General features: G+C 42.8%; 1 protein-coding gene across 6 annotated transcripts in view; it reads right to left on the bottom strand.

Annotated features, from left to right (window-relative positions):
* Positions 1-25417, bottom strand: part of Chrm3 (cholinergic receptor muscarinic 3) — a 447113-nt gene that overhangs the window by 86812 nt on the left and 334884 nt on the right. The window contains exon 4 of one of the 6 annotated variants that reach the window (XR_012910410.1): positions 13846-13895. The exons of the other annotated variants lie outside the window; for them this stretch is intronic. The gene's annotated coding sequence lies outside the window, so the exon portion shown is untranslated. Of the gene's footprint in view, positions 1-13845; positions 13896-25417 lie in introns of those variants that run through there. 6 annotated transcript variants of the gene reach the window in all.

Here is a 25417-nt window from a genome sequence, read left to right as displayed (position 1 = left end):
AGATGGGTTCAAAAGTTGACGGTTCTAAGACACATTCTTAGGAAAAAGATATATCTAGACATGTATCTTGAGGTGAGGGAAACACCAACTTGTCCTTTTGTGAAGAACAACATGCAAAGCTTCACTGGAAACAGGTGGGACAAGATGGCACACATAAAAAAGGGAGGGGTGATGTTACACATGGGCCCTCTCAATGCCTGCTGTCTGTTGCCTCAGTGGAAGCAGTTCCCTAAGATGGACTGATAGAAGGATGCTGGCTTCATTCTAACAATTTGTAACTTTGGAAAATAGAAATGTTTGGGCAACACGTAGAAGGGTGTTGTGTGGATTTTAAGTAACAAAGACAAGAAAGGATAGAATTGGTGGTTCCCCTTGATAAATTGAGTTATTGTTTATCATTCATTTTGGGTTACATGGGACAAGAAGGAGAACTACCACATGTAAATATCAGTCTTAACAATAAGGCTAAACTTAACTAAGCACTTCAAAAGCCTTTCCTTTCCTTTCCTTTCCTTTCCTTTCCTTTCCTTTCCTTTCCTTTCCTTTCCTTTCCTTTCCTTTCCTTTCCTTCCCTTCCCTTCCCTTCCCTTCTCTTCCCTTCCCTTCCCCCTTCCCCTCTTTTCCTTCCTTTCTCCCTCCCTCCCTTTCTTCCCTCCTTCTCTCCATTTCTTCCCTCCTTCCCTCCCTTTCTTCCTCCCATCCTTCCCTCCCTCCCTCCTTCCCTCCCTCCCTCTCTCTCTCCCTCCTTTTTCCCCCTCCCTCTTTTTCTTCCCTTCTTACCTCCCTTTCTTCCTTCCTCCATCCCTCCCTTCTGTGTGTGTGTGCATGTGTGTGTGTGTTTGAATGCATGTTCAGTGAGTGTTGGTGTGGAGGTCATAGGACAACTTGCACGTTGATCCTTACTTTCTACCTTACATGAAACAAGGTCTTTCTTTTGTTGCTTGCTGCTGTGCATATCTAGCTAGATGTCTGCGAACTCTGGTTTCTGCCTCCTATCTCAGCATTGGAGCTCTGAAATTACAGACATTCTCTACCATGCCCTGCTTTGTATCATGACTTGAGATTCAAACTCAGGTCCTATTGCTAATGTTTCACCACTGAGCCCTTCTCCAGCACATAATAGTTGTCTTTCTTGAACAGAGCAGATGCATCTTCAGAGCCTGGTCCCAAGTGGACTTTGGGGCTCATCAGATGTGGGTCAAAATAATTTCTTAAAATGGAAAAAAAGTGAATAATGGATGCTAAATAATGCAAAGGGATTCTGGCATGTCTTAGAGAAACGTCATTTAAAAATATCATGTACATTCATGGAAAATTCTTGAAAAAAAATAGCAAAATAATCTTAGGCAGGGCATAGCCATTGCTTTTAAGATTCTCATTCATTTCAGCCTTCTGGTGTGTGTGTGTGTGTGTGTGTGTGTGTGTGTGTGTGTGTGTAGCAAAATAATGGATTGCCTGTACTTCTCTCATACATGGACCAAAAGGCATAAGTTACATTTTTATTAGATGGAACCTATGAGTTGAAACCCAACAGAATATTTAAAGATCAGAGACAAAGTAAGGAAGAACAGGAAACATTTCACTTCAGCATCCGAATGCAGCTGATTGGAAGCCGTAGAGCCGCTCTTTATCTGGCCTGAGAATACCGCTGAAATTCCAGACTCATTCATGGTAAACAGAGGCAATTTTTTCCATTCACTTCTCCAAGGCTCCTCTCCTCACAGAAGTAGCTCCCCTTCTTGTCCCCTGCAGCATTCCTATTTAAGGGCGTAATGCCCACACTCCAGAGAGGGTGGATTAGAAGGCATTCATTGCCAAAATAATGCTGTAAAATGCTGCGCTGCTTTTAAACAGGGTGTCCTTTTTCTTAAGTTGTGTGAATCTATAAACATTATTCTTGCTATAAACCTATTAAAAACTAAAACCCACTAATAAAGAGGCCAGAGAGTAATTATTTACAAGAACATCTTAAGGAGCTCCAGCTACTTTCTTTTTTCTAAGGAGATGAGGATGAATTGCCGTCTTAAAGAAGAGAAGATCCTGCCATCTTCCAGTCCAGTAAAATGCTTGTATCCTGCCACAGAGAACTCACTGTGTTAATGACTAACATTTGTATTCTATAATCAAATCCTGTCTTTTGCCTTGGGTACAAACACCCAACTGTGACCTCAAATAGGAAAATATTAAGTAAGGGTCAGGGAGAAGTCTCAGCAGGTAAGGCATTTGCTGTGCATGCATAAGAACCTCATCTTGAATCCCTGCAAGTCAAGGAAAGAGCCCCCCATGGTAGCATGTCCTGTACTTCCAGTGCTCCAGTGCTCTTCCAGGGAGATGGGAGTCAGAGGGGGAAGAATACCTAGAAGCCAGAAGGCCAGTTTGTGGGCTGTTCATGGCAGCAAAAATGAAGAGACCATGTTCCAAAGGAGGTGGAAAGCAAGGGCTGATACCAGAGATTGTTCTCTGACCTCTAAACATGCACTTTGGTGTATGTGTGACACATACATACAGCACACAGATACACCAGACATAGACACACACACACACACACAATGGAGAAAAAATTATATAAATGGGGATTTTCATCATTATCACCATCTAAACATATAAGGAACCCAACAGTCCTTTGGAATGTTCTCAGGCCAGGAAACAGCTTTGCGGCCTTGGCAGATGTTACACTCAAAACAGAATGTGTGCTTTCTTTGTTTTTTTTTTTTTCATGAATAGTTTATTATTTTTATGTCTTTAAAGATAATAGAAGGCGCCAATATTGCCAAAAGCTTTGTGTGTGTGTGCTTGTGCGCGTGTGTGCGTAAGCAATTTTCTAGTCTAGACTGGCCTCTGAGTCCCTGAGTAGCCAAGGAAGACCCTGAGTTTCTGATCCTCCTGCCCCCATTTCCTAGGTTTCTGGGATTATAATCATGCCTAATTTATTAGCTACTGGGGAACCATACAGAGTTTCATGCATGATAAGTAGGCATCCTACCAACTGAGCTCTAGCCCCAGCCCTAACTGGTTTGTATTTAAAAGTGGCCATAGTATTGTGCCCTTTTCTAGAGGAAGCCCTGTGGCTGTGTCTAGGTGCTGGGCACAACCTCAGCCACATGACTCGCAGGCCTGCAGAGAGCCATCATTCCTGCCGTCCAAAGTAGCAGGTTGACTAACCTACCTACCTCTCTTCGTTTAACCCCTGCATGCAATCCTATTCTCCTGGTAGGTGCACCCATCCGCTGCCGATGCACCCAGGCAGCCACTGTAATCTCTGCATGGTCACAGAGGTGCACACTCTGTGTTGCCAGCCCACGGTAGGCTGTTCTGCTTAACACCTCGATGCACAAGTGATTTTACAAGTGAAAGAAGCCAGAGCAATGGAAGGTAGGAGGTCCTCATGAGAACAGCAGACGTTTGGAATGAAGACTTTCCCAGTGGCTCGAAGTTTGGCAAAGGTCACTAGTGCATGTTAGGCCAGCTAGGGGCTTAGTGCAATATCTTAGCATCTCTCTCAGAGCTCTGCAGACAGGAGCCTGTGGGAGTTTATGTGAGACTGTGGCAAAGGTGTCTGAGAAGCCTGGGTTACCTTGAAACTTGGGGAATCAAAAGCTTTTAAAACACAGACTCTACTCCCAGAGAGATCTTCTAGCTCCCCCCCACACTTTAAAACTGGGATAGCAAAATAGCAATTATTAGGATTCTAGGAAGCAGCAGAAGAGAGGCAAACCTCTTCAGAATTAACCAATAAGGGAAATCAAGTGCTTTGAAGTTTGCACAGTTAATAATAATAAGAATGATGATGCTAATTATAATCTTCCTTGGAGAGTGTTTTACACTCTGTGAAGCATCTTAAAGAACCCAAGTTCATTTAGTCATTACAAGAATATGATAAGACAGATGGCATTTCTATTCCTATTATTCAGAAAATGCAATTAAGAGACCACACATACACACACGCACACATGCACACCCCGTTTCCTTCTTCCTACCACAAGTCCTGACTTCTGCTCAAGCAGAGGCTTTAAAAACATGGAGGAAGGGGATGAGGAGCTGCTCAAGGGGCAGAAACACTTGTGCAAACATGAGGACCTATGTTCAAATCTCCAGAACACATGTAAAAAAGCGGGGTATGCATGACTCTTACCCAGGCATTATGGGGATGAGAGGACAGGCAGATTTAGGGAGCTCATGCGATAGGCAGCCGATAGTGCCATCCTCTGTTTCTCATTCTTCATGTATTATAACACCTGCTTATGAGCTTCTTCAGAAAAGTGCACAAAGTTCCTTACTGATGGGTCAGCAGTATAAGGGGTTTGTCTGCTCAGCTGTTAAATCAGTGTATGGGAGAATGGTGTAATACTTAAACCTTGCTCGAATTAGGAGTTATGGTTCTCAATTAGGCAAGCCATGCTTTTCCACACTAGGGGTCACATGACCTGATTTGGGTGAGTAGCTCTGCTAGCTACTCACTGTGTGGACCTCTGCATTTACCGGAAGGTGTCTCACGGTCCTCTTGTTTGCAAGTTGGGAATGAGGAACCCAGCATGTTATGAAACACAAGAGACTTCCATGTAGAGTAGTTCTTACCCGGGTGTGTGTGTGTGTGTGTGTGCGTGTGTGTGTGTGTGCGTGTGTGTGTGCATGTGTGTGTGTGTGCATGTGCGTGTGTGTGCATGTGCGTGTGTGTGTGCGCATGTGTGTGTGCAATTGTAGAGATAAGAAAACAACCTCAGCTGTTGTCCCTCAGAAGCCTTTCACCTAACTCACTGATACCTGGGACTCACTGAAGCTTGGCTGGATGCCCTGTAAGCTAAAGGGGTCCAGTTGTCTCTACCTCTTCTTTGCTGGTATTAGTGTGACATCACATCCAGTTAATGACTGAACTCTGGTCCTCATGCTTGCATGGTAAGCATTGCATCAACTGAGCCATCTCCCCATCCAGGTAACGATTATTCATTCTTAGCATTACCACTTATTTCAGATCTAAAGAGGAAATAACAATGAACATTAAGGAAATAGACAGAAGTCTTTGGAATTGTGGAAGAGTAAGAGATATAAAAGAGTTAATGACTTTGGAGAGGACTTAGCAAGAACTACCTAGTATTAAGGGCAATGTGAGGACATCATAAAAAGAATATTTGATGGAGATGAGCTTGCAAGTCCCAGCCAAAAAGAGAATTAAGGGAAAATATGTGTGTACAAAATAGGACAGAAAAAAGAACTAATGCAAGAGGCGAAGAAAGGATTTGAAGAATTACCCTTTATCTACCGTTTATCTGTGGCTGTTGTCCTTAGCACCAACTAGAGGGACGGTATTGCGCCTGGATCAAGCTGAACTGCAGGATTTGAAGATGCTCTTGCCCCTGCTCCATGCGCCAAATGACTACAGAGTGAGCCACGATCATTTGCTTCCCTTTGAAAACTCAAATGCTAGATGAACTCTCTCAAAAACTAAAGGCAGCTCTAATCTAGATGTAGACAAACAAGCGTGGCGATGAGAAACAGGTGGGACCACCTCCATGCATGCCGAGTGGGAACAAGACAGCTCAAAAGTCCCTACCTTAGAGGATTTCCCAGAAGGAAGTGTGAACCAGAAAATGAACAGCACAGGTATTATTTTTTCAACACAGAAAAAGCAACTTTCATATTACGGTCCATTATCTGAGGAAGTGAATGACATTCAAGGATAGTGACTGCTCGTCATAAGGAAGAAGTCAATTTCCCCACATTGTAAAGACATCTTGTTCCTCACGTCTAAGCTTCATTCAGCATCTAGTTCATAACATGCTTCCTCTCTTCAGTGCTGCTGGCCTTGGAAATATCTCAAGAGGCTGTCGATTTTGTAATGGCACCTTCTGTGAATTTTCACAATAAAACCGTAAAGCTGTCATCACCAAGGAAAAACGAACATTCCTGGAGAGGTAGGACACTGCTGCTTTCCTATTACCAGAATCTCTGCTGCTCTCTAAGGCGCTCTAAGGCCATAAATCCCCAGGGAACCAGAACGTGAAAGGTGAATTGGACTGCTTGCCAATTCCTGCAAGTCCCAGGGAGACAAGATGATAGTCTCTCGACTGCTGTATCAACAGCTGCTTCCACAGAATTCCCTTGGAATTATACAAGTGCTACCCTGACAGCGTGGTTCCCAGGGTCTCTAATAGGTGGTCTCAAAGCACAGGTGGGCATCCTGTTTTTGGACTTTCATGAGTGCAGCTCTGTTTGGCTTGACAAGGTGAACATCCTCTTAGCAAGCCTGCATCATGAGACTTCTTAAACCCTTTGGCTCTCCGACTAGAGTTGAGTAGTGAAGGACTGATCTTCAAGAATCCAATCTGTGCTTAAACTTCACAATGAACCAGGCTTTTGTTATCTCCACCGAGAAAAGGAAATCAATTTGCAGAGATCTTGCTTAACAGCAATACTCTCTCCCAAGAAGGGAGAGCGTGCATGTGCACATCATTCGTGAGTGTGTGGATGTGCGCATGTGTGGAGGCTAGAAGTTAATGCTGTATGTCTTCCTCGATTGCTTCTCCACCTTGTTTATTTTATTTAATTAATTTATTTATTTTGAGACTGCATCTCTCACTGAAGCTAGAGGTCACCAGCTGGCTAGACTTCCGGGCCAGCCAGGCCCTTGAATCCTCCTGCCTGGCCTTCTTAGTGCTGGGGTTGCCACAAAAGACGTATCTATTCTTAGGAAATGGAGTTGGAATGCACAGAAAGAATTCATTCTTTATGTGTCTCCTGATGCTACCACTTCAAATTCTGTTTGCGCAATGGATGGAAGTCATTTACTGTCCACCCAGCAGTGTCCTTTCCGGAAGTTCACCACAGATGCTTTTCCCATCAATGCTAATAGCTGCGTGGCAGGAAAAATACATACAAGTGAAAAAAAATGGGGGCTTGAAGCTATGGTCCAGTTATTGCTCAGAAACAAGTGAATCAGCTTTTTTTTTTTATCATGAAGGAAATAAGGATTAAATTCCAGTAATACCAGGTATATTTCTATTACTGACAAGGCTGTCTTTGGAAATGCCAAGTGCTTCCAAATTGTACCAATGCAAAGGCAGAGGCAGGCAGATCTCTGGGAGTTCGAGGCCAGCCTGGTCTACAAGAGCTAGTTCCAGGACAGGCACCAAAGCTACAGAGAAACCCTGTCTTGAAAAACAACAACAACAACAAAAACCAAAAAAAAAAAAACCCAACCAAATTGTACCAATGCGCTTATCTTGGCTTCTTACTGTAACCGAGTCCCAGAGAAGGGTGGAGATGTGAACATTGGCTGAACCCACTTCAGAGGTGTTAAATATCACGGTGGTGGCAGGGACTCTGGTGTCATTAGGTGTGTATGTTCTTTAGGAGATACCAAATGCTGTAAGCCTCATTGTCCTTAGACCCAAAGTGGAACCCATGGGTGCATGATCTGAAGACTTCTGTGATTATTTAGTATATTTTATTTTGCAAGATGTCTGACTTAAAACAAGAACCCAATGAATATTAGTTGTTATTTTTACTATTTTACTATTAGGCTAACTAGCATTTTGGACATCCCTGGGTTTCTCTCCTTCATTAGTCTACCAGCTTAGAGCTTATGAAACCTTTCCTTTATTTTTCAAACTTAGTTTTTTATTTTATTTTTTTTAAAAAAGAAAACAATCTTTTTTTTTCATCTTACATACTAATCCCAGTTCCTTCCCCTCCTCCCATTCCCTCCACATACCTCCCAAACACCACCCCCCATCCGCTCCTCAGAGAGGATAAAGCACACTGCTTTGGGGAGGGTGCAAGGCCCTTCCTACTATATCTAGGCTGAGCAAGGTATTTATCCAAAGGGAATAGGTTCCAAAAAGCCAGTATAAGCAGTGGAGATAACATTTTTCTGTTATTTTAATTGGGTTTTATATTGCTATATGTTAATATATTTGCTAAAATCCTTGCCAAATAGTTGACCTCCATCCATATTTGACAATAGAGGAAGATAACTTATGATTATTTTGTGATTCTAGGTCTCCACAGTCAACTCACAGGGACAGGCAAACTCCACCAGACCCCACCACTCAAACTGTTGTCCATGAATCAGTGTTTCAGTGTGCCTTGAAGTTAGTGAAGAATATATATTATGCCTGATCTCATTATACAAACATGGAGGCAGACTTACCCCAAGTGACTCCTATGCAAGTTGAGAATCAAAGTAGACTGCTAGGGACCAACTAGTGCTCATTTTCTCTGACTAATATGGTGGGAAATCAACAGATATTGAGCATATCATGGGATCCTGGCACTGTAGCAGCTAAGGTGAGAACTGTATTGATAAAGAGGGCATCTTCCCTTCTCCTGGGGGTTAGGAACAATCCTAGTTTCTAGTTAGGAACAAGAAAGTAACAGTGACCTGGCTCTGTGGAAACCTGTTACCACTTCATTACACACCCAACTGTATCGTGACCATGCAATGTTCTAAAGGAGAAGGCTGAGAACAATGGCCATACTCATATTTTATTTACTTATTTGTGTGTATGTGTGCACACTCATGCACACATGTGGACATGAATAGGAATGCATATATGTAAGTCTTCATGCATGTGTATGTGTATCTATGTCTGCATGCGTGTGGAGGCCAGAGGACAAGCTTAGGTGTCATTCCCCAGAAACTGTTAACTTTTCTTTTTGAGGCAAGGTCTCTTTGTCTTACTGGCCTCTAGCTCAAGCAGGCTAGGCTAGCAAGCACCATAGATCCTATCACTTCTGTTGCCCCAGTGCTGAGACTTTAAAAACTCAGTTCCTCATCATACAAGGTGAACATTTCCTAACTGCATCCATCTCCCCAGGATCACTGCAGCCATCCCCCAGCATCACCGCAGCCATCCCCCAGCATCACCATAGCCATCCCCCAGCATCACCGCAGCTATGTCCCCAGCATCACCGCAGCCATCCCCCAGCATCACTGCAGCCATCCCCCAGCATCACCATAGCCATCTCCCTAGCATCACCGCAGCCATCCCCCAGCATCACCACAGCCATCCCCCAGCATCACCACAGCTATGTCCCTAGCATCACTGCAGCTATCCTGCAGCATCACCACAGCCATCCCCCAGCATCACCATAGCCATCCCCCAGCATCACCGCAGCTATGTCCCCAGCATCACTGCAGCCATCCCCCAGCATCACCACAGCCATCCCCCAGCATCACCACAGCCATCTCCCAGCATCACCGCAGCTATGTCCCCAGCATCACTGCAGCTATGTCCCCAGCATCACCACAGCCATCCCCCAGCATCACCACAGCCATCCCCCCAGCATCACCGCAGCTATGTCCCCAGCATCACTGCAGCCATCCCCCAGCATCACCACAGACATCCCCCAGCATCACCACAGCCATCCCCCAGCATCACCGCAGCTATGTCCCCAGCATCACTGCAGACATCCCCCAGCATCACCACAGCCATCCCCCAGCATCACCGCAGCTATGTCCCCAATCCAATCTTCTTTCTCACATTGCCAGCTCAGCTGACAAATTCTTCAGACTTCTAGCAATCCTCCATTACTGTAAGTACTATTAATATAGGAGAGAAAAATAATTGAAAAAACAAAAAAGTCTACCTGGTGTGAAGAAGAAATTAAAATTATACCTTAGTAAGACTGATTTGAAAAGCAGTTTTCCTAACTCCCAGGGCTCATGATGGGTTAAGTCTGTGAGCTATTGACACCTGTTTGACTTCGAGGCTTCCCACACACTCTCATTTGGCTCTGTGACTCCTAACTCATAGGTTTCCTGAGAGCTGTAAGGGAGGGAAGACTTTACAGTATTTACAGAACCCCTTTCTCTCCAGAGGTCAGGGTTGGGTGAAGCTGTTAAAGTTTGATGCTGTACAGGATGACATCTTCACACGAGGACAGACTAGTCTGCACTGTCACAGAAAAAACTGACAAGGCAGAAAAAGCAGAAAGTCGGTCAAGGTGCAATCTCTTCTCCTGATGTCACTGGAGCTATGTTATCCAGAGTGACAACAGAGGCAAGTGATGTGGGAGTCCCCTCTGTGTGGTGTGATTAATGAATAAAGAAACTGCCTTGGCCTGTTGATAGGGTACAACTTAGGTAGGTGGGGGAAGATGAAACTGAATGCTGGGAGGAAGAAGGTGAAGTCAGGGGAAGCCATGGAGCCACCGCTGCCAGAGATAGACATGCTGGAACTTTGTTGGTAGGCTATGACCTTGTGGTGATATACTGATTAAAATAAATGGGTTAAATTAAGATGTAAGAGTTAGTCAAAAAGAAGCTAGAGCTAATGGACCAAGTAGTGACTTAATTAATACAGTTTTTGTGTGAGTATTTCAGTTCTGGGTGGCCGGAATGAACAAGCGGCTTCTTGCTACAGGCAAGGATGTCTTGAGGTGGAGGGGTGTAAGAACAGAAGGAGTGGCAGAGAAAAATGTAGAGTTCAATAAAAATAAAAAACAATACAGAAGGAGGGGATTCCCAAGTGGTGGCGTGAGGAGGTGCCTGGTCTCTGGGGAGAAAGAGGAATGAAAACTCCATCCTGCTCATTGTAAGTGAGGTCTCTATTTCTTCCTTTTCCTTCTCCTCCTCCTCTTCCTCTTGTTCATCCTCCTTTCTTCTCTTTCGGTGACTCATTGAGTTTCATTCAAATTCCTTACAGCTGCATGAGTGAGGGGTTACTCAAAGGAGTCTATACTACTGAAGAAAATATCTCTCCCTCTCCTAAAAGCCACAAACTGCCTATAGAGCCTCAGATGAGTTGGGGCCTTGTGAGTCCCTTCCCCAGAAACAATTAAGTGCCTATGAGTCCATAAGAATGGGAAAGGTCTCATGAATTTTCTGCGTCCATGATTGAATGTTGGTTACAGCTAAAGTAAACTCAAGAGTATATTTGCCATGCCATGCCCTGGAGGCATCATTTCACATCAGTCCCCCTTCCTCTGGCTCCTTTATAGACATTGATGTTTCTGAAGACTTGGAAGGGATGATACAGATGTTCCATTTATGGAGGAGCATCCATCGGTCACTCATTCTCAGTCTTGTAGGTCTCTCACTTCTTTATGGCACCAACGCGCCTCAGTCTTGTCCCTGGCTTGTACTCATATCACACTGCCTGCCCCAGCTGCCCCTTCCACAATCAATCCCACTGCACCAGGACTTGATGTCTGTACTCACAGTACTTTGGAACTACCATTGACCTCTTAAGTTCCAGGACCAATGGCCTTCGGGAAGGTCTTCTATGCTTTGCTTCGGTCTTTGAGATGGCTTGTCATTCAGCACTCTTCTTCCTTTGACATTTCATCATTCTGCCTTTTAACACACCAGGTCTTCTCTTCTGTGCTTCCTTCAATGGCTTGACCCCTCATCATCTCTTTGAAATATGTCTGCTTCCTAAGGTTCCGTCTTTCTTTACACTAGCTCTACTCTCTAACAGTTTCTAACAGCCTTCAATGAAAACGCCGCCAAATGTACTTCTCAACACGTGAACCAGGAGGTGGAGAAATAGTTCAGTGACCAAGAATGCTTGCTGCTCTTCCAGAGGACTGGAGTTTGGATCTCATACATTCACCTATAACCCTAACTCCAGGGGAAACCAACACCTTTTTGGCCTTCATGGGTAATCTCACACACATGCACATACACATAAATCAAATAGTAACAAAACTTTTAGGGGCTGAGTATTCAGCTCAGTTGCAGAGAACTTCCTTAGCATGTGTGAGGTTCTGGACCCCATCCCCAGAAACACATAAACAAATGCATACCTTCCCCGACCATCTGGTATTTCTATAGGGTGGACAAGTTTCCATTTAGCCATGTCATTTTGTGTAGAGTGCTAGTTTTATCTGCAGTACTTTCTAAGCTTAGAGCAAGTCCTTCCTCATGTAATGAGTAAAATGGGGTTGGCCAAGTATTAATTGCCCTTTGGTACTTCATAGGGCCACAGTCTGCCCCGAGGCTGTGCAGCATGGACCGGTTTGATGCAATGCAGAGGGACAGGCCCACGTCGCACTACTCACTCCTTTATCATATAATCATATGTGTGCCAGTCATGATCCTATGTGCTAGGAACATAGGAAAAAGAGGGGCATGGACGGCTTTGTAGAGGCGGGCTTTCACTGTTGATCTCTCTGATAGGCTGATACAGTTGCAGAAGACTCAAAGTACCCTATTATGAAGGCAAGCACAGAAAGAGCCTTCTCTCTCCTCCACTATGGGTGGGTGTGTGACTATTGGGTAGCTGTTTTCTAAGAAATGGGACATTCCTTCCATGAAGAGAGGAAGGAGGAGGTAAACTCATAAGACTCAGGAAGTTCACCAATCTCACAAAGCTCAGAAACTTCCAAGATTCCCAAGATCCCTCTCTCAGGTCTGATAAGCAGTGAAAGAGTACAGAACAGAGTCCCATGGCTGAGCTGCCTCGCAAGCTCTGCAGGGACCTCCGGGGACCTCCAGGGACACAGTTTTGTAAGTTGTCATGCATGCTGGGGTGCGATTTTTTGATGAACTAATGCAGTAAATTCATTCATTGATTCACCAAGCCCGACTTGGGTAGGGTCATTTCTTTAGTCTGTCATCAGTGCTCTAGCTGGGGTGAAAAGGCATGTGTTCATGTCTCCCCAAGAGAAGCTGCACAGTAGATACACAGTGAACAAGTCAGCATGGGCAAAGCAGGAAGCTAGGGGATGATTATAGGTACTGAGGGTGGACAAGTAGAAGGAAACAGTCAGAGAGGTACCAGGCCCCTGCAAGGGCTGGAAATCCCACATGGGAAGAGAACAGGAAAGCCATTACAGTGTTTTGATCAGGAGTGTCTGAATGGCATGTGGTGGCATGTGTTTCACAAGAATCACTGCAGTTGTCCTGGTGAGATCAGGCTGGAGGGACATACCAGACGACCATGCCATCATGAACTCTGGCATACCTTCCTAACCATGAAAGACTCAAATGACGAGCCGAAACAATCCTTCTCCCTCAGGTTGCTTCTGTCAGGTGTCTTGTCACAGTATAAAGTGACAAATGCAGCCTGAACTGGAAAACACCCAGAAGTGTCAACAGACAGAAAGAGGAGCATGTGAGGTTAGGAATCAGACTTCCCAAGTCGGAGGTGTGTGCTAGGCAGACAGCTGAGGAGCTGGATGAATACCTTGTTGCATTCTTAGGACCTGAGAACACAGCTTCCCACTGGCCCACAAGGACAAAAGGAAGACCACTCCCTGGTGTGGAAAGTCCTTCTGTATATGTGTTGCTTCTACTGGTTAATGAATAAAGCTAATTTGCCCTACTTAAGGGCAGAGTAGAACAAGGCGAGAATTCCAAACAGAGATAGAGGAGAAAAGGCGGTGGAGCCAGGGAGATACCATGTATCTGCTGAAGTAGAAAGACAAAAACTGCCAGCCAGAACCTTACTGGTAAACCGTGAGCCTCGTGGTAAAATACAAAATAATAGGAATAGGCTAATTTAAGATGTAAGAGTTAGTTAGAAATATGCATGAGCTACTTGCACAGCAGTGTTGCAATTGGTATAGTTTCTATGTGATTATATTGGGTCTGGGAAGCCAGAAAATGAATAAGCATGCCTCTGCCTACACCCCCCCCCCCAAATTGTTGCCACGTTCCTGCTTGCTGTGTGCTAGAAAACAGCTTCCTATGACAGGAAATGAATTCTGTACTTCAGTCAAACCATTCCTTTGAATAAAGCCAGCCATTGGTTTTAAGTCAGCATTCTATAGCAATAGAGGTGATTGGCTTTATTCTTGGAGACGTTTTCAGTGCAGTGAGGGGTGGGGGAAAGAGGGGAGGGAGAAGAAGTGAAGAGTTTATATAGCTGATTGGTTCATCTCATTTTACTTACACATAGTGCTGGGCAAAGTGTCCCAAGGGGTGATCTGGTGGATACTGGGTGCAGGCCTTCCTACAACAACAAGAGGATGCCTCTAAGAAGAGAGTGGACCAAGGGTTCAGACCAAAGGCATCTACCAAAGCACATAAACAAGAGCAGGGGTGCAGCTTGCTGCAGCGAGATAAACATGGAACTCCCAAATGTATTACAGCTTGCATTCTCTGAATGACATCAGACATGCTACGCTGTGACTACCATCACGAGCTTTAGTGGGTCACGGTCACTTTCACGGGATTTCTACCCTTTACTAAGTGTGGTCTTTCTCTCTGCTGTGATAAATATGTAAACACGGGTTTCTTACATCCTCCTTTTGCCTCTGTGACTTCTCTCGAGTTTGTTTCATTAATTTTCCTTAGTCTCTGTCTTCAGTTCTCATGGAAATGATGAGGTCCACAGGAGAGGAAAAGCATCTAAACCCAGCTCTCCGAGGAAGGGCAGTCACATTGCTCCTGCACAAGGATGAACTTGAGTCATTTAACACTAATGCGCTCAAAGCAGAGACAGCAGGAAGGGCCCAGAGTGACCCATGCAGCAATGGAATTCTCAGTCGCTGGAGTTTCTTTGATGAATCTGGAAGTGTGCTTAGCCAAAGGACAGCAAGAAATGTGTTTCCTGTGCCAGACCATCAAAGTCACCAAACACAATTAACGCAAAAATATCATAATAAACGCACCTTCATTTTATCCTTGAAGAGGCCGCATTATTTATATCCAGCTTAGACTAAGATGAATCGATCAGACCTTATGTGCTGAGTGTAGTAAGTGTCAAAGGAGTAAAAAAGTACTTGCAAAACACTATGCCTGTGAATCTTAAAAGAGAATTTCTTGTCTACAGAAACACAAGGTGGTCAACTTTCAATGAAAATTAATCTGTTCAGCATTATCTAATTTTTTAATTGGTAGGAAGCCCACTAAGAAGTGTAATGTTATTGTAGGCAATTAAAGCCTACAATATAATTATAGGAGGAGGCAATATAATGGAGATATTAAGAGAAATCTTTATTCTGTGCATCCATCTTTATTCTGAAACTGAGACTTGATACATTTCCAGCATGTATTCGCACAGTCCACAAGGGCTGAAAAAACACCCAAGTCACATTCTGAGAAGGAACCTGCTCTACAGACATTAGTTAGACAGCATCCCCAGAGTTAGTGAAGTGAATCACAGCACTGGGGGGCTGGAGGAACAGAGAGCAGTTGCACCAGTCAGTGTAAATGCAAATCGTGAACCCAGGTTCAAGACACAGTCATCAAAGGCATAAAGCAATAGTAGTGTGGGTCTGGACTGTCCTTCGAGAACCCATCATGTTAAAGGCTTAGTCCTCACCTTGGGTAACGGGAGTCTAGGGGTAACATCACCAGGAATTTGCCTTTGAAGGTGATGCAGCCTCTCCTCTCTCTGTTTAGCTTCTTGGCTTCTTACAGAGATAGCTTCTGTTGTGATAGGACAAATGCCCAAAGTAACAGGGTCATACGACCAGGGATTGCAGCTCCCTGGTCATGAACCATGAACCAATTAATCCTCTCTTTCTTTTGTTTATCCCAGGCATTTTGCCATAGTGACACATAGCTGACTTATATACTTGGATTTTCTTGGCAAATCTGAAAACAGTTTTTTTTAAAGGATTATCAAAAAAATGCCATTTAAACATTTACTTTAAAATAGAACTACAAGTACAATTGTCAATGAGAATGTCAATTATTCTGCACTAAGTTTCAACCCAATCCACTTTTAAAATGCCTTTAAATAAATTAGTCAAAGGTCATAAGTTTACATTACAAAAACGAATATTTTCTAAACTTCAAAAAAAATATAAAGAACTGGTCACAGGGTCAGGTATATAGGGGTATGCCTTTAATCCCAGTACCTGGGAAGCAGAGGCAAGTAGATTTATATGAGTTTGAGGCTAGTGTGGTCTACACAGTAAGTTCTAGGTCATTCAGGCCTATATAGTGAGACCCTGTCTTAAAAAAAAAAGTGACTGTGACAGAGAATGTACTAGTTGTTTTTCATATAAAGAAGCACAATAATAATTATAAATCATACAATTAAAATTAACAAAATTTTTATAGTAATTATAAATATAACAATTATATTTAAGTTTTGTATTATTAGAAATATTGTAAATATTTGTAACCTTCATAGTTCACATGTATCAGGTATGGACTAATGGCCTATTCTCATGTATGACATTGGCACTTGGGGAAGCTTCCAATATTTTGTATTTCTGGAGACAGATAGAGTAGTCTTGCTGTAGTTTGTATCTGATTGGTGTGTGCTCACCAAGGGCTCACATGCTGGAAGCCTGGAATCACTTCTATGATGTGGAAGACAATGGGATGGACAGGATTTAAAGCCAGGTAATTCTGTCATTGGTGATGCTGTCCTAAGAAGAGGTCCATGCTGGTCTTGAGGGAAGCACAGCCCCCAAGAGAGTGAACTATTATATAAAGTTCAGCTTTTGTTCTTCTGCCATTGTTGTTCATTTATGTTCTCCTCTGTTCCTCCCTCTCCTTTATTCTATCTATCATGATGTGATATGGATCAGTGGATGAAGGGGAGCCATTACCAGACTCGGGGCCAAGAAGTTTGGACTTTAATTGTTAACTGTGAGCTAAGAAAAACTTTTTTCTTCTTAACTTATCCAGTCTCAGGATAAACAGAAAGAACACTAATCCAAGTGTCTACCTTGTCCATCATTGGTGCCCCAGTACAATGGTGGGCACACAAAAGACACTCAATATCTAGAACAAATGTCAGTCTGCTCTCCCCATCATACTGGCAGGGAAAGTCCAAGGAGAAAGGACACAGGACTTGGATGTTTTCCCTATTAGCTTTGCTTTTCTATGAGACTTAGAGAACAGAGGCTGGGTGACACCAGAGTTGTGGGCAGTGGTACCTATGGGGCTCTGTAGAGACAGGAAGGAGAGAGAAAGAGGGAGAGAGAGAGAGACTCTTTTGCATTCTGACCTCCCCTTTTAAACTCGTGTTTGAAGAGCCCACATGCCAGCATTCACAGATGCATGTGCATATTATTAAACATTTTCTTGTAGCTGCTTGCAGTTGCTGATGCTATGGATTTACCATATTATCTCTCACACAACTCAGAACTCCTGTTTCCTTATCATCTTAGTGTCTATGGAATGCATCCTGTCCCTCCTCTCCTTTCTCTCTTGCCTTTTAACATCTCGTTCTTCCTCCCTGTATCCCTTTCTGTCTCCCTCCCTCATTCATTTAGTTGAAGTTAGTGTGTGTGTGTACACGTATGTACTCAGATGATACTGTGAAAATAAAAGGACAACTTGTAAGGGGTTGGTTCTTTCCTTCAACCATGTGAGTTCTGGGTCTTCAGGCTTAGCCACAAGTGCTTTTACCACTGAGCTATCCTGCCTGCACACTTCTGCTTTCCACCCCTCTTTCTTCCCTTATTCCTTTTCTATTCCTCTCTCCCTTCTGTGTTTCTTTTTCATCTGCCCATCCCTTCCTCCTCTTTGTCCTAGCTTTCTTCTCTTCCCCTCCCTCCCTCTTGCCCTTCCTCTCCCTTCCTCCCGCCCTTCCTTTTGTCTTTCCTTCCACCTTTTTTCCTCTCAGGGTTTATGATCTGGCAGAAACTGGACTGTATACTGTCCCAATTTATGTTCTCCCAAGGTGAAGTTAGTCTCAGGACAATAGGAAAAATGGCTCATTGTACATCATGGGTCAGAAAAGAAAATTGATGAACAAACCAAAATTGCTCACTGTAGCATTTCTACAGCCACTGAAGATGCAGAGACACCCAGATCCATGCCTGTTTCCCTTTCCCTGCTCAGCAGATCTGCTAATGATATTACCGCTCTTGCCCTATGCTCCCCTTTAGAGAAATTGCTATTGATCTTGACAAGCTGTGGACATGCTGTTCTTTTCCTTGGGGGCAGATTCTTGCAGATGATTTCTGATATATTTTGTTATAGTTTATTAATGAAAAGACAATCTAAAACAAAATTTCTACCTTTGAACTACTGTGTAATTCACTGGATGTTTTCTTTGGAATAGTTCTCACAAACTTGAACTTGCTCGCCCTTACGAGGACAGGTAGATGGGTTGTTATGCTGACATCAACTCTGATGACAATAATGCCTTGTTGTCATTGCTGTATTGTGTTTGTGCTCTATCTAGTTGGTGGATGGGCTTGGAAACTCCTATCTGTGCAGAAGATTAGGGAAATTATCTTCTATTCTCAGGTCTGTGAATAGCCTTGTGGTTGTTCTGAGCAAGGACACCATCCCACACCCTTAGTGGTGAGTTAAATCCAGGGCCTCATCCATACAAGGCAAGAGCTCTGTTACCTAGTATACCCTTAGTCCTAGGATGCAGACATAAATAACCCTCAAAACAGTAGTGAGGAGTCTGAAAAATGGAATTAACTATACATTTAACCCATATGACTGGGAAACGGGTGTTCCTGGAATATTGGTAATGGTACATGTTTCACGCTATTTACGTGCGGTGTAAAACAAGTTTATACTCAGATTAATTTTCCTTTCTTTCCGAGACAATGTTTCGGAGTCTTTGGTGTCACTAACCATGGTCTAAGCTCTTTCCAGTTGGACATGGGCAGAAGGAATGATGCGGCCGCAGCACTCCCTTGTAGTCAATCTGTCTTGCATGCTTTCTTCTCCTCTAAGACTGCAGTTGAGACCCTTTCAGATGAACTCGAAAGTTTGACCAAGGATAAACTGTCACTTGACACACCGCTCTGAGAAGAGATGCCTGACCAGGATGACTCAAAGTAGACTCTCATATAAGAAAAACATCTTAATCCACTGATTTGTTTGGGGGGGTTTACTAAATATCAGCTTTATCAGCAAGACTCATTAGACTTGATGAACATTTGCTACTCTCCCAGTGAGTTAGAGTACCATAGAAGGCACAGTGCAGAGAATGAAGTTCTTTTTGTTGAATTGACATGTGTGGCCGAACCTTTCACTTAGGATTATCATTTGAAACATAAATTAGCTCAATAAGACTTTGAAAGCAGACTTGAGATAAGATCTGAGCGAAAACTGCTAGCCACATGAAATGTATGTGGAGCTAAAACATGAACTGTAGGGCTGGAGGGATAGCTCAGCCAATAAAGTGCTGCTTTCCCACCCCTAGGACCTGTGTGTGGTCCCACAGAAGGCAAGTTAGAAAAGAAAGAGCTGGGTGAGGTGGTTCATTGGGGAAGTGGAGACAGATGACCTTTGGGATTCACTGGCCAGACAGCTTAGCATAGCTGGTGAGTTCCAGCTCAGAGAGAAACACCATCTCAGAAAACAAGATGAATGGAATCTAAGGAATGACAGCTGAGGTTTTCCTCTGGCCTCTTTGTGAATGTACAGGAACACTCTTACATGTGTGGACCTGTACAGCTGTGATCACAGGTGTGTGTGTGTGTGTGTGTGTGTGTGTGTGTGTGTGTGTGTGAGTGTGATACATACACACACACACACACACTCACACATATAAAAATCCCACAAAATGCGAAAATAAAAATTTCATTGCTAAAGTTTGCTTGATTTCTAATTTTCCTATTTGTCCCAGATGAGATTCAGGGTAAACAAAACAAAACAAAACAAAAAACCCACTATGACCTGATTTAAGAGTTATAAGGAAATGATTCTTCATATCAATAGTGTATTCATATATATATCTATATTATATATTTATAGATAATATATTACCTGCATTACATATTGTTTCATTTCATCCCCATTTATGCACCAGGTTATGTAGGATTTGCTTTATGTGTGAGAAAACTGTGATAGATGTGTGAAGACGTGACTTCAGGTCAGACCACTCGTGAAGCCAGAGCTGAAGAACCAAGCCCTCTGGCCTGATTATCAGGTTCATCATAAGTCTTTGTGGCAGTCATTCCTACTTCGTTTGAGCATGGACCCGCTGGACAATGCTGAAGCCATTCGTGCCGGTGCCCTACCTTGAATGTCCTAAGGCCCTTGTTAATGGCTGTGTCTCCTGGCATCTCTGTCTTCTTATTTTGGCTTTCTCAAGAATCTAGATTATTGACATTTTCTTGCCACTGGAAACTCTTTTCCTGACTCCTGAGATATGACACTTTTCTGATTTCTTCACCCTTTGCCAGCTTCCTCCAGTCTTCCACACAACCTCTGGTGTGTACTGATTGCCAAGCCTCCACCTGCAGTCCATAAAGCCCTTGTGCCATTCAGGGTAGCTTTATCCAAACTGCCTGAATCCACACACCACCAGCCACCCCGAGGAAGAATTCTCTCTGAAAATTAGATGTCTCCAGAATTCCAGATGGGGTTCTTCAGCTTCGTAGATACCATGATTTTTATGACTAGCATTTCAGATCCAGAAATCCAAAAACCAAACCCATCCTATTTCTCTCCTTTCTAGTCTGTCTTCCCGAATTCTTGGAGTTGCCACTATTTACCTGTGTTTTATAATAGTTTCTTTTTTTTTTCATGGCTATGATAAAATGCCTGACAGAAACGACAGATTTGTGTTGGCTCATGGTTTCATGTAATATAGTCCACAGAGATGGGGAGAACATGGCAGGACAGCTTGGTCTAGGGTGGTGGGAGCTTCTGACTGTGGTATCTCAAATCTTGGTTGGTCCAGGGAACAAAGAGGTCTAGGAGGAACCAGAGATGGATATCAAGGTTGCCTGCTACTAACCTGTGTTGGTTAGTTAGAGCCTCCACCTTAAAAGTTCCAAAAAAATTTCCAAAATAGTAGCACTAACTAAAGACTAAATGTTGGACACATGAGCCTGCAGGGGGACAATTTTAGATTCAAACTGTTGGCTGTATGAAAGCCACACCTACAGGTCGATCATCACTTTGATTCTCCTGCCATGCTTTTCTATTACTACCACCCACTAGTTAGTCATCTGGACTCCTGTGCATCCTCGGCAGTCACTTCTACACGAAAGCCAAAGTGGATTTTAAAAAGTAGAAATCCCAGCACTGAATTTGTTTGCATAAAGCTCTCCAATGGCTCACTCTGCCTTCAGCCTCCCAGGTTTAGTGACAAGACTTTTCCCTGCCTGGCGTTCTTCCCTAAACTTCTCTGCAGCCTTCTGCTCTGTGGGTTCTCACCCTGCCGTCCAATGTGTGCCCGATTTCCTAACGCTGCTATGAAGGTGCTCTTCCCCTGGCGTCACAGTGACACTCTAACTGCCCCACAGAGCAAGGGCCTGCCTGCCTGGGACCTCCATTGGCCTGGGACAGAGATTTTCTGTGAAGATCACCTGACCACAGAACCGTTTAAACAACTGTCCCCAGGTGCTGTCCTCCCTGTTTGAGATACCGTGACAAGACTCAACTCAGATGAACTCAGTTTCAAGGACAAACATTGAAATGTATAAGTTGGAATACCCAAAACCCTTTGTGTGGCCCCTGTGTCTATTGTTAACCTTGTCAGGGTCTTAGTTTCCTTACCTAGAGGATGGGGTGCTAACGGCATTCATCTCATCAGATTACTCTGAGGACATACATGTAATGTGCTAGAATGGTGCTGGGGGTGGGCAGTGCTATGACTCAGTGGGAGACACTTGCTGTGCAAGCCTAAAGACCTGAGTTTGACTCCAGAAACATCAAAGGAAGGAGACAACTCACTCCTGAAAGTGAACTCTGACCTCTGCCCCACCCCAATGGAAAAAGAATAAAGTTAGAGTAGTAACTGGCGAATAGCATTCTGTGGCAGTGACCATGAGGATTTGTGTTTGTCTCACCCAAATTTTGTACCAGGGAGAGAAGAGAGTAAGAACAGATATTATGCACAGGTAAGGAGGGAGTGCTTTTATGACTGGTTTTAAAAATAAATAAAATCAAAGCCGGTGGTGGTGGTGGCGCATGCCTTTAATCCCAACACTTGGGAGGCAGAGGTAGGTGGATCTCTGTGAGTTCAAGGCCAGCCTGGTCTAAAAAAGCTAGTTCCAGGACAGGCTCCAAAGCGACAGAGAAACCCTGTCTTGAAAAATCAATCAATCATCAATCAATCAATCAATAAATCAATCAAAATTTTTTCTTGACAAAAATAATATCCTTTCCTCCTGAAATTAAATGGATGTCAAAAGAACCATAGGCTTTTGCTATTGCAGAGGAAGTAGAACCAAGTGCCTGAAAAAGGGCTGGTTAACTTCCAGGTAGCGCCTGCTGCAATAGGGAACCTGGGATGATATGGTTAAGGTATTATAATGGCTAGTGCTGTGGAAGCAACAAGGCTTGGGCCAGAAGGACCACACACACACACACACACACACACACACACACACACACACACACACCATGATTTTCTGTCCATAGATACAAAGGAAAGACCTCGGCTCTTTTCCCAAGGGAGAATCCCAAGCCTCAAAGCAGGAAGGTTTCCAAACCAAACCATTCCATGAAGATGAGAACAAAATCCAGAGCCTATTGCTGGTAGCTGTTTGAACACCCACTTCAGTCAGCATCCCCCTCCTTTTAAATCAGAGAACTACCTCTTGTCAATCCCAGATATTTCTAGCCTTAGAAGAGTTATCTGAGAAAAAAATATATAAACTGAGAAACACGCAAAGCATCCATGAGGGAACAAGAAGCTAAATAGAGGCAGCAAGAAACTAGACAGAGTTAACAAGAAACTGGACAGAGTTGACAAAAAGTAGACATACAAAGCAGGAAGGATGGAAGGGAGGAAGGAAGAAAGAAAGGAGGGAGAGAAGAAGGGAGGGAAGAGGAAGAAAATAAACATGGAAATGACAAGAAGGAGGGCAGACAAAAGAGAATAGTTGAAAGGGCGGGTGGAAAGCAGTCCCACACAGAAAAAGGTAGAGGGAAAGCGGAAAGAGTGAGGGCATCGCGAGGTGCTCCCATAGAAACCAACCATCCATGTGCACTCAGCAGAGAGCTAGGGGCTGGACAACTGTGTTTCTAGTTTTAAATCCTCAAATGCTCATCTCAACTAAATCTCATAACGTATTTCAAGTGCTGCAGCTGTCACAACTCAGAATTTAACTTTAAGATGTCACCATATATGAAGGGATCTAAATGAAATCACTGAATAACTGTAGCAGAAAGTGGACTGCATGCCCAGCAGTAGGTTAGATGGATAACAGAAAGCAATGGCATCTTTGGAGGGTCTTTGTCTCATAATGGTGTGTCATGACTTTTAAAACAAATTATCTTATTTTTGTTTTTATTATTTTAATATATGTATATATATATGTGTGTATTTTACTTTACAAGTACTTTTTGCATATATTATGGATTCCATTTGGTGTTTTTATGGGATTCCTGAATGTGAGAGGAGTGAAACTCTGCATCTCTATCTGTTTCTTCTGTCTTTTCTTGGGCTCTTTTCCTTCTCTTTGTTTGTTTTGTCCTATTCTGATATATTAGTTTGTGCTTTACCATATTATATCATGTTTTATTATTGCCCCTTAGAAGCCTGTTTGTTTTCTTATGAGTGACAAAAAGGGGGTGGATCCAGATGGGAGGGTAAGTGTGGAGGAACTGGGAAGAGTAGAGAAAAGGGATAATCCATAATCAGGATACATTATGTGAGAGGTAAAAAGCTGTTTTTAATAATAAAAAAGAGAACTCAACCCCACTGTTCCCGAAATACGTCAAATAATTTTTTTGTCTACTATCTCTATAAATTCCAAAGATTCATGTAAATACAATTAAAATGTATTTAAGTCAGAGTTCGTGTCTAATAATGGGCCAGAGAATGCTGGCCCTGAACCTCTTGGTTTTACAGGGAAGCCACCACACTGTAAAGGATGGTAGGTTTCCCACTGTCTCTCTGATTCTATTTATGCCAAGACCTCAAAATCTTGCAGCAAGAGCTTCAACTCTTACTCAGAGGTTGCAAAACTGGCAAGCTTGGGTGGTGGAAATCTCTCCAAGTCAGCAAATTGGCAGATGGCAGATTGGAAGGATAGCAAAGGACTGAAGAGACAATGGAAATGCCAGACAACTGTGGGATGTAATGCAGATAAGTTTTAATTAACAATTTGGTATGCAAATCCTGTAAGCAGGAGGAAAAGACAAAATTGAAATCACTAAAAAATAGAACTGGAAGGGACATTAGAAATCACATAATTGGGGTGAGGAGACTCAGTATATAAGGATGCTTGCTGGGCAAACAAGCAGACCTTAGTTCAAATCTCTAGCACTCATTCCTTTAAAAAAAAAAATAAGCCAGGCATGGCCACATATGTCTGTGATCCCAGTTTTGAGGAGTGGTGGCAGGTGGATTCAGGGAGCTCATTGGCCAGTGAGCCTAGCCGAAACAGTAAGTTTCCAGTTCAGGGAAATATCCTGTCTCAAAATTACGGTATAGAGGGATGGAAGAAGATATCCCCCATTTTCCCTTGACATCTACGTGTATGCATGCTGGCAGAGCACCTCCATATGCATAAATGCCCCCCCCACTAAAAATCACTCCATTTACCTACTCTTATAAGAAATCAAGGGAAAGAAAGATTTGGAGAGGCTCAATGATGTCCATCACCATTTTTTCTCTATTAAATTAATTTAGTTGTTAAAAAAACATAAATGAATAAAAAACGATCAGAAACCACAGAGAAAGGAAGAATTTTAGAGAAGGAATAAATAAAGGGAAAAATTTTTCATTTTATTTCTTAAATGATTAGCAGATGACAGTTTGCAGAACATGTTAAGAACAAAACAGGTTGATGGTTATGGATAATGCAGAAGTAAAATGGATGACAGTGATATATTGATGCATGTTTCGTAAGGAACTTACACACCTGTGCTGTGTTACAGTGGTAGTGTGCTAGTTGAAAGTGGATGTAGATAAGTGGATAACAGGGGGATTTACTTCTATTAGGAGTGGACGAGGAGAAATAGCCATAGATACTATATACATCAAAGGGATAATGAAGTAATGTTATCAACCCTTAGGTGCCCACACATTTGATAACATAGCAAACTGAGTACATTACTTAGCAAAAGTCACATCTGGGAAAATTCACAGGAAAAAGAACAGGTAAACTGAATAGGATTTTATCTATGAAAGAAACAGAAATGCAATTAACGAGCCTTTAAAACAGAAAGTACCAGGTCAGATGTACTCACAAGTGGATTCTAGCAAACATTTAAGGAAGAAATTATTCTAGTACTCTAAATGTCTTTCAGAGGTCAGAAGTGGAAGGGAACACAAACTCATCCTACAAAACTAACATTTCCCTTATTAGAAAAAGAAAAAACTACACATCAATATTTCTTAGACATTATGCATAAAATTGTACAAGAAAATATTATCAGACTAATACAGTAATATCTAAGAAAAGTATATATCTTGTCAGAGTATGAGTTATTTATGCTAGGTATTCAAAATGACTTCAACATTTGAAAATCAACTAATATACTTTCACATTAAAACATCTTATTAAACCAGGAAGAAACAAGGGAACTTATTTAATTTGTAAGATATACATATATATACATCTCTTATGTTTGTTTAACTAATATACTTGATATGAAGAAACCAGGAGCTTTCCCACCAACATAGGAACACAGAAT

Source organism: Microtus pennsylvanicus, chromosome 4, assembly GCF_037038515.1.
Source record: "Microtus pennsylvanicus isolate mMicPen1 chromosome 4, mMicPen1.hap1, whole genome shotgun sequence".
Lineage (NCBI taxonomy): Eukaryota > Metazoa > Chordata > Mammalia > Rodentia > Cricetidae > Microtus > Microtus pennsylvanicus.
Note: the sequence above shows the minus strand (reverse complement) of the source record. Positions and strands in the feature narration are given on the sequence as shown.